Source organism: Bombina bombina, chromosome 10 (assembly GCF_027579735.1).
Source record: "Bombina bombina isolate aBomBom1 chromosome 10, aBomBom1.pri, whole genome shotgun sequence".
Taxonomy (NCBI): domain Eukaryota; kingdom Metazoa; phylum Chordata; class Amphibia; order Anura; family Bombinatoridae; genus Bombina; species Bombina bombina.
In genome coordinates, this window is record NC_069508.1 from 121,971,731 (window position 1) to 121,981,730 (window position 10,000).

General features: G+C 33.5%; 1 protein-coding gene across 3 annotated transcripts in view; it reads right to left on the bottom strand.

Moving 5' to 3' along the window:
• The window catches only part of ADGRL2 (adhesion G protein-coupled receptor L2), a 276,588-nt gene that overhangs the window by 121,395 nt on the left and 145,193 nt on the right, over nucleotides 1-10,000 (bottom strand). The gene's annotated exons all lie outside the window — the stretch shown is intronic.

A 10,000-nucleotide genomic window follows, 5' to 3' on the forward strand; every position in this document is an offset into this window, starting at 1 on the left:
TTAAAATCTTTTTACACGTGAAATCCAGCTACAGAGAAAGCTAAAGAAAACACATTACATTGTCCAGATTTTATTTTTTAAATACACATCTCTCTCTCTCTATCTATCCACACATATATACAGGGCTTGAAATTCCCAGTGGTACTAGTCAACTTAGAAATTTGACTTTTTCCTTTCTTGAACATTGAGTGGAAATTAACTTTTTCCTTCTGGGCTAGTAGCTTTTAACCACAGCCGGACTAGTAAACCATAGTTATATTATTTTTTATGTTACGTTTGTGGGAAACACCCAAATATGGTTGATTTTAAACAAGACTGTGTAAAAGAGTGTGATTTCCTATTAAATTATAAACATCTTCACAAATGGATAAAGTAATTTGTTCCGTAAAGCAAGATTGTAGCTCCAAAGGAAGGACATTTGGGAGGTATAGCAAAGATTTCGTACAAGCACATACGTAAAATAGCTAAATAAACACTGTCCCAGCTTTCTCCAATTAGACATCTTACTGTGAGGAAAAAATATATTGTTTTTTAGATTAGAGTCTCTCAATCTTTTCAGAACAGGTAACACAAAATGATTTAAAAACTTCCCTCTGATAAAAAAAAAAAAAAAATCAAAGAAAAAAATCAATTAGACCATGACTAAGTTGCTATGGGTCTATGAAACGGAACAAAAATACACACACACACCCATATATATATATATATAATTTATTTTTTATTTTATGTGCACTATTAAAAAGGGACATGGAACCCAATTTTTCCTTTCATGATTCGGATAGAGCATGTGATTTGAAACCACTTCTTAATTTACTTCTTTAGCGATTTTTGCTAAGGATACAAAACAAATAATGAAAGTATTTTACAAAGTTATTTTATTATGCATAACAATCTTTTTAAAACATGTAAGGGTGTTCAACACATAGTTAAAACTCTGCCCAGGAGACACAATGCATTGACACTCTTGAGAATTCTAAAATGTGTGCCAGTCAGAATTGGCATAATTGGATATCCACTAAAATGTCCTATTCACAATCTGCTCTGGAATGTAGCTGTTGCATGCACAAGATAATATTTGAAGGGTTAAATGCAGTAGGCAACCAGAATTTGTACAACAACAAAATATGGTAGCTAGTGTTTCCTCTAAGGCACTGGTTTAAAACGGGTCATCAGGTCTCCCTAACAGGTCATATTTTGAGGATATCTGAACTAGAGCACAGGTGAAATAATCGGCTGATTGGTAAACACGGTTATTTTAACTGCTTTCACTCATGGTAATCCTGAAAATCTGGCCTGTTAGGGAGGCCTGAGGGCAGGTTAACTGTTTCACTGCTGGGCTGCTCACAAAACCGGACCTTAGAGCACTGATTTTCAAACCTGACCCCTCAGGCTTCCCTAGCAGGCCAGTTTTTCAGGATTACCATAAGGCCAGTTTTGTGAGCAGCCCAGCAGTGAAACAGTTAATTAGAACAATTAGCAAACACTACACGATGGAGTCTGCGAGGTGCGGCTCCCTTAACCGTTTCACTGCTGGGCTGCTCACAATGCTGGCCTTGGATAGAACACTGATGGTAACACATTTATTGTGTTACCAGTCTCATAGGAGCCAGGGAAGATCTTATATTGGGATACGAATGTGGTAGAATTAAAAAAGTTAGAAGCCACTCTATAATGTTAGTAACCTTAGCTCCCAGAGTTAGCCTTGGAACTCACAAATATTTTCCTCTACCCAAAACCCACCAACAATAATCTTGGAAAGTATTCAAAAGAATAAAAATATTTAAATACACTTGTTAAATGCATAGCTAGGACATCAAAGCTGAATTTACTGAATATGCCACTGCACGTACCTTAACCATGCCTGTAAATTAAAATTAATTTGATGTGCTTGGCTGCTTCATGTTTTTTTTAATATTTTTTTTAAGCATAATGACTTGATTCCTACAATAAATAAAATATGCAGAAGCAGAATAGACAAATTCACATTGAGATTGACAATTTATCTTATTAAAAATGTCTTTGTTTCTTGGAAATCCAATTAGATATTCCACATTTCCAAATGCATTTCAATCTCCCGAGTCCTTGTGAGATAGCGGGGAAACATGTCAACATGTTTGTGTGTATGTATAATACTACAAACTATCCTGATAAAGTCAAATTTTAAATTGGCACCAAATTAGTTTAGGAAACTAAACTAAATGACATCAGATTGGCAGAAAACCACTTTAGAATATAGTTTTCAAATAGAAATAAATAACACATTCTTTGCAAGCAAACTGTTTATAAATGAACAACTCCATAAGAATTTTATGTCAGAATTAAATGTTTGCCATAGTAATAGCTTTAAAAGAAAAAATATATGCCTGCTAAATTTAATGCACACGGATTACACAAGGAACTATGAATAACGCTTTGACACGTGCATCAGATTTATAGATGGAATGTTATGAAGGTTCATTATGGACGGATTTTTCCATTGGATAGACCACAAAACCACCTGTGTTTGCTTAGGTTTACTGAGTCACTATTTTATATTTAAGTGTTTATTTTACATGTCATGACATAACCAATTTTTTTCATTGCTGAATTCCAGTATTACTAAATATTATATACAATATATGTGTGTGTGAATATATATATATATATATATATATATATATATATATATATTTATTTATTTATTATCTATATATGTTTATATATCCCCCTCTCAAAAATTACTCTGGGCCCCTAAATGCACAATAAAAAAATTACAACAGCTTCTGCAAAAGACCGTTATCTACTTTCTTTATTCCATTGACTATTTATATGCTAGTTGGGTTTACAAAGTTTCAATGATTTTTTCTATAGAGCCATGAACCTTAACAACCATTTTTAATTGCCCCACATAGGAAACCACATTACTAGTAATTCCGTAAGCTAAAGTATAAAACAGAACCATCGCTTCTCAATCTATATTGCTTTTAGACCTTTCAGCTATTTGGCTAACTCTGCTTTGTGATACCCAATGCAATTAATTATATTTTTTTGATGTTAATAGTCTCTGTCAGTTTCAAGCTTAACTCTTCTTTGATGAATATTTAAATTATATTTGAATAAAAATAATCTTGGTTACATTTCATATTCAGAAATCATCACTGCTTAATATAGGTCTTCTCAGAAAACTCAGAGATAAATGGCTACATGAAGACATATATAAAAAATCTAAATCATCTCAGTAGATAGTGAAGCCTAATAATATGGGCAATATAATGAAGAAATGTGTAGAAATTAAAATGGATTCTATTCACAAACACAGACATTTATCGGAGTCAATTACAAACCATTTAAGTCATTAATAAACCAAGTGTAGATTATTTTAAAGTTAAAGACACTCAATAGCACAAAATGGCAAATTACAGCCTTATCTCAACAGAAAAGGGAAACTGTATTCAGCGTCAAAATTGTTCCTTTCTTTAAAATGTTATAAAAACAAAAGCATGAAAAATAAAAAAGCATTTTACAGGCTATTTATCTAGGATAATGTGGTTACAACATGGCAGTGCCAAATTCTTTATAGAAACATTTTTTTTTCTCTTAAAGTAACAGTCTTGTCAAAATTAAACTTATGATTCAGATACAGCATGCAATTTTAAACAACTTTCCAATTTACTTTAATCATCAAATTTCAATTTGTTCTCTTGGCATTCTTTATTGAAAGCTAAACCTAGGCATGCTCATATGCTAATTTCTAATCCCTTAAATGCCGCCTCTTGTCTCAGGGCATTTTGACAGTTTTACACTGCTAGAGGGTGTTAGTTAATGTGTGATATATATATATATAAAATATTGTGCTCACGCATGTGGAGTTTCCTAGGAATCCGCACTGACTGGCTAAAATGCATGTCTGACAAAAGAACTAAAATAAGGGGACAATCTACTGAGACTTAGATACAAGGTAATCACAGTGGTAAAAAGTGTATTAATATAACCGTGTTGGTTATGCAAAACTGGAGAATAAGTAATAATGGGATTATCTATCTTTTTAAACAACAACAATTCTGGAGTAGACTGTCTCTTTAAATTTGTTTTCAGAAACCAGAGGACAAGTTACATTATTTTAATGGAAATAATTAGTATGTTTAAACAAAATAGTGCCATTATACATTTATATGCAGATTTCTGTGTAGCTCACAGGTCAAAACAATTGCTTTTATTAACAGTACGTTATACCTTTATCTGTTCCACTTGCTGCACATTAGGCTCATTACACTTAAAAAGGAAGACAAACAAAAGTACACAGCTCAGTGCCTAAAAATGACATTTAGATGTTTTCTGTGTAGTGTAAATCTGTTCTTCCAAATCTCAGAAAATAACATTAAAAGGACAATTTAGTGTAATAATGAAGAGCTTTGGTTGCTTAGATTGTTTTCTTATTAAAGGGGCCATTATAAAGCAAAAATGCATCCTATAATAAAAAAAATAGAATTATGTTAACTTACTGTTCTTGGCAGGTGACTAACCACCGTCAATGAAGTTCCTATTTTGCTTACTGTTCGTGTACTGCTTAGGACTGGGCTTGACAAACCAGGGAACCAATGGCTCCTAGAATTTTACCCCTGGCTTCAAACTTTTTGGTTTATATACAAATACCACTGTCTAGGCCCCTAAATTTTCAACAGATTTGTCCTAAACCAGGAGTTGCCAAATCTGTTTAAATTGTATGAGCAAGACCATGATATTTGTATAAAGATATGTGAAAATAACCAAAAAAAAACAAGTTAGGCGCCATAGGTAAAATAGTAGGCTCCGGATCTGCAATGCTTGCCACTGGCAAGTGGGACTTTGTGAGTTTAACATCTTTGCTGAGGTTACCACATAGTATGCAAATTGGAACATTGTGTATAATTGATCTGTCTAAATCATGTAAACATAATTTATTCTTACCTGATAAATGAATGTCTTTCTTGGATGTGATCGTCCACATACCTTACTCTTGGGAATTAGATCATGTCGCCACCAGGAGGAGGACTACTGGGCCAAGAGTTAAGTCTTGTGGACTCTCACATTTTATTAACTAAGAATAAATTATGTTTTCTTTCTATTGGTTGTGAGAGTCCACAAGATCTTGGCTCATTTTTTTTGCCTCCCCCTAATGGTCAGGTGATGTATTTCCCAAGAGGAAGGTTTTGTGGACCCTCACAACCATTAGAAATAAAACATTTTTGGGATTCATGTCTCTTTAAAGCTTGTATTATTATGCTGAATACCCTTTAAACACTATATGCATACATTATTCCAAAACACACTAGTTATTAACAATGGTTAACCAGTATTTGGATCTAGCATTAAACTCTTGCTTTTGTGTAAAAAAAAAAATATATATTATTTATATATTGACCAACACATAAAACATTCAACTAAGCCCTTATCATTGCTACATTGTATGATTCTACAGAAATGTAACACTCAATATGTATTAGAAAAAACAGGGAAGCAATCTAATAGACATTGCATAGATATTAAATGTGCTAACATATCTAAAGGGAGGAGAGAGGCAGTGGTATCCCAGATGATGAATAAATGCCCTAATTAGAAGCAGAGTATCTACTGGCCACCTGAGCTATAGCAATATGCGCTGACTTTGCAAGACTGAAATGATAAATAGGATGGAATAATGATTTTGAAGGTCACATTGAATGTAAAAATGTTCTTGAAATAAATACAGGAGTTTTGTGATGGCTGCAAATATGAAATTGTTGTGCTCTCGATGGTTGAGTGTAGGTGGTGCAAATCCGTCCGATTTACACCTCTAATCAGATAAGACTTTGTGAAGTTTGTGTACATCTGCAGCTTAGGTAGATTATGCATGAAATGATAGGGTTAACCCTTTCAGTGCTAATGACGGCTCTGAGCCGTCGCAGAGTTTCCCACTCAGGTGCTAACTCAGCTCAGTTAGCACTCTCCCACCTTGAGGGAGATCTGGGGGCTCCCACCCACTCCTACCCCGGCAATCGAGCCTGTATAGTGACAGGCATAGTCTGGGATTTACGTTTTGTGTGATAACGTCACGTGCAATGACGTGATGTCATAGTGCAACTTTATTTAAAAATGACAATGACAAATATAGGTAGAGGGCATGCTGCTTAGATTCCTGTATCTCAGGCATCTAAGCAGCTACAGACCCCCAAGACCCACCGTTGGAAAGGTAATCACCTAACCTAGTTAAAAAAATATATATTTCAAAAATGTAAAAAATCCCTTAAATCAGCTTAGCTCCCAGGTGGGTTATTAGTATGTTCAGAATGTACAGCCCCATTATACTACTGTAATTAAACTTGGCACTTTTAAGTGTGTTAAAGGGACATAAAACCCAATTATTTTTTTCTTTCATGATTCAGATTAAGCAACTTTCCAGTCTACTTTTATTATCTAATTTGTTTGGATCTCTTGATATTCTTTGTTGAAAAGGATACCTAGGTAGGCTCAGGAGCTGGTGACTGGTAGCTGCACATAAATGACTCACCGAATGCGTTCAGCTAGCTCCCAGTAAGGCATTGCTGCTTCAGCAACAAAGGATACCAAGAGAATGAAGCAAATCAGATAATACAAGTCAATTGGAAGTTGTTTAAAATTGTATTTGCTATCTAAATTATGAAAGATTTTTTATGTTTCATGTCCCTTTAATAATAGTGATTTAGCTGAGATCAGCAGCCCTTGTATGCCCTTATTTGCACCCCTTAGCTGCCCTTCTCAGAGGGCACTTAGCCAGGGATTGGTGAGGACACTAATGCATGAGCTTGACTAACTGAAAGCAAGTGCAAGGTGCTTAAAGGGAAATAAAAGTAAAGGAAAAAAAATACTCTGTGCTCAGGTATTTTATTAATTTACTGCTGTTTGCATTTAACTATATTTTTAACCACAGCTATATTTTTAACCTTTAATAAACAAAGGATAAATAGAAAGAAGTAAACTGAAATGTTTCTGTAAATTCTATTTCAACCATAAACATTTCATTTTAATTTCAAATGCATTTAAGCACTAAATCAGTGCATGTCTACTCTCCCAGACTGGATTTGGGCATATCCATAATGTGCCAATTTGGGAGTAAAAAAAATAAAAAAAAATGTAATAAAACATTTTATGGGGGAATACTCACTGTCCAATCAAAAGTCTCAATAAAAGGCTCCTATTATCCTATAGCATTTTTTTAAGTTTGTAAACTGTGTGTGTGGAGGGAAGGTTCTACTGTTGCCAAGCGACTGGAGTGCATCCTTTGGAATTCAGAAGGTTGACATTGAAACATGCTAAACAAGGATTGTATGATCAGTGCAGAGGTTTATTTATACCTGTCCTTAATTGATCACAGCAGGGAAGGTAAATTAAACCATACTCAACCGTTGAAACTGAAATGATAAATTGGTTTAACATGTGAAGGATTATATATTAAAGGGATACTGCCAAGCATTATTTTTAAATCAAAATAGCTACCCAGTCTTACATGTCTCATCAGTTTTCATCAGCTCATAAGTCACTATGTCGGCAGTAGCATGTCAGCATTATACAAAAGTTAAACCTGTAGAATCCTCAAGAAACAAAGTCTGAGCAGTTCTAGAGAGAAACTCGAAAATCCACGCCATTAAATAAAGTAGATTAAGCAGGATTGGTACTAGAAGCAATAAATTAACTCCTAGCTGATTCACTTGCAAGTGAAAGCAGCTGTTGCTTCCTAATGTTTCAAGAAGCAATTCCCAATAGCCAAGTAATGCAAAATGTTACCATATAGATTTAAAGGGACTTTTAAAGGTTGTTTGTTTTTTTTTAACATTTGCACACAAAATGAATCATAAAAGATCTGGGTAAAAAAAAAATACAAATGGTTTAAAACTATTATTGTCTTAGCAAAATTTGCACTGTTTTGTAGTCCATTGGAATAATTATTGAAAAGCTTCTTGCGTTTTTATCTGATCTCCTTTGCTATAGCCAATTATAGACAGACATAAATGAGCTGGAGGGATATGCCACATGTTAGAACTCATATTTCTGGCCTTCCGTGCTGTGTCCAATCAGAGGCTGCACAAAGGTTACATTTAATAACCACTGCTGTGTCACGTAGGCCCTGTTTTCATGGACACTTATGAGTTACACATGTTGCAGGGATAAACATGTATTGTGCTGTTCATCAGCACTATTCATGTGATGTCCAGAGGCTCAATACATGTTCCAACATGCTTACCCTGCAGCATGTGTAACTCATAAGTGTCCATAAAAAAAATGGCGGAGGTGGCATCCTATACACAGCCAATTTATGGATAAAAAAAAAATACATTAAGCACTCAAGTCCTCCAGTCCCTCTGACAGGAGGTAAAACACAAATGACAAAAGGTATTCTCCAGTAAAAAGTGGTAAAAAAGTAAATAATATACTTTAAAATTTTAAATTAGTCGTAGTAAAACTATTACAAAGGGGATTTAAATGGATATGAAACCCAACAAATGTATTTTATGATTCAGATAAAGCATGCAATGTTCAAACAACTTTATCATTAACTTCTAGTATCACATTTTCTTTGGTCTCTTGCTATCGTTTGTTGAAAAGCAGGGACGCAAACTCAGGAGAATGCAATTTAAAAATATTTCCACCCGCAACATGTTCTGCAAGAGACATAACACTTAATAATGTTCCAATGTTATCAAAAAGGTTTCCAAGCTATACTAAAAATAAAAATCAAATGTGGGTAACTAAAGAGTCAGTCTACAAACATATCTAGGAGAAAGGCTACAATGGTGATGTTTTAGTACAACTGTTGCTATACTTTTAAGAGAATGGATTTATATACAGCATGTCTACCAAGCATTCTCTCTTCCTTGGAAATTACAGATTCTGTAGTACAAATCCTAGAAGCCAAAGCCAAAGCTTTTAGATCACCCCATATAAATTTCTATAATTGTCCCCTTTAATAAATACATAAATAAAATAAAAAATAATGTGCATCCGGCCCTGCAATAGTTTAGATAGCGTAATTTGAATTTCTTAACCTTTAATATAAGACAGGGCTTGACAAACCATGGATTCAGGGAGTCACTGGGAATCTTTCTCCTAAATATTCTTACTGGCAACTAAATTTTAAATAGATTTGTTGATCCCTGGGGATAACCATATTTTTTTTCAATAACTAACAAATGTAAGGAACAGAATGGGGAAGGACAACACTTGTGAAATTACAAAAATTACATATTTAATCACTTTTCCAACTCTTGGGTAAATGAAAGATCCTTAAAGTCAAGGTCCCAAAATTATGTTTACCCTGTATAAACAAAGGATGAACTATTATTACATCTTTACTATAAATAATAAAGGGTGTCACATTCAAATTTAAAATGCAATTTATATAATTTTTGTTCTTTGTTTTTTTTTTATATATATATATATATATATATATATATATATATATATATATATATATATATATATATATATATATATACATACATATATATAACTAACACAGCTGTATCACATATACTTCCTAGTAATGCTTATTAGCTGATAAGAACTTCCTGTTAATGATGATAGACTCAGTGGGTATCAACCTATAACTGATATTGGTATTTTAGTTTTCAAATTTTGCAACCCCTTTCTTTATATTTTGTGTGTCAAAAATGCCTGTATTAAAAGGGTCAGTAAACACCTGGATATGTGTATATAAAAGGATTAGTTATACCTAGTATACACACACGTGTTCTCCCCAAAACCTTTTTTAGCAGGTGCTGATTTTACAGACCACCCGAATAAAATTTTAGCCAATATTAAGCTAAAAATTAGCCAGTATTAAAATTACTCAATTTTTATTGCATTATCATTAAAGGGATAGTAAAAGCCAAATTAAACTTTTATGATTCAGATAGGGCATGTTATTTTAAACAAATTTCTAAATTTACTTTTATCATCAAATTTGCTTTGTTCTCTTGTTATTCTTAGTTGAAGGCTAATACTAGGTAGGCTCATATGTTAATTTCTA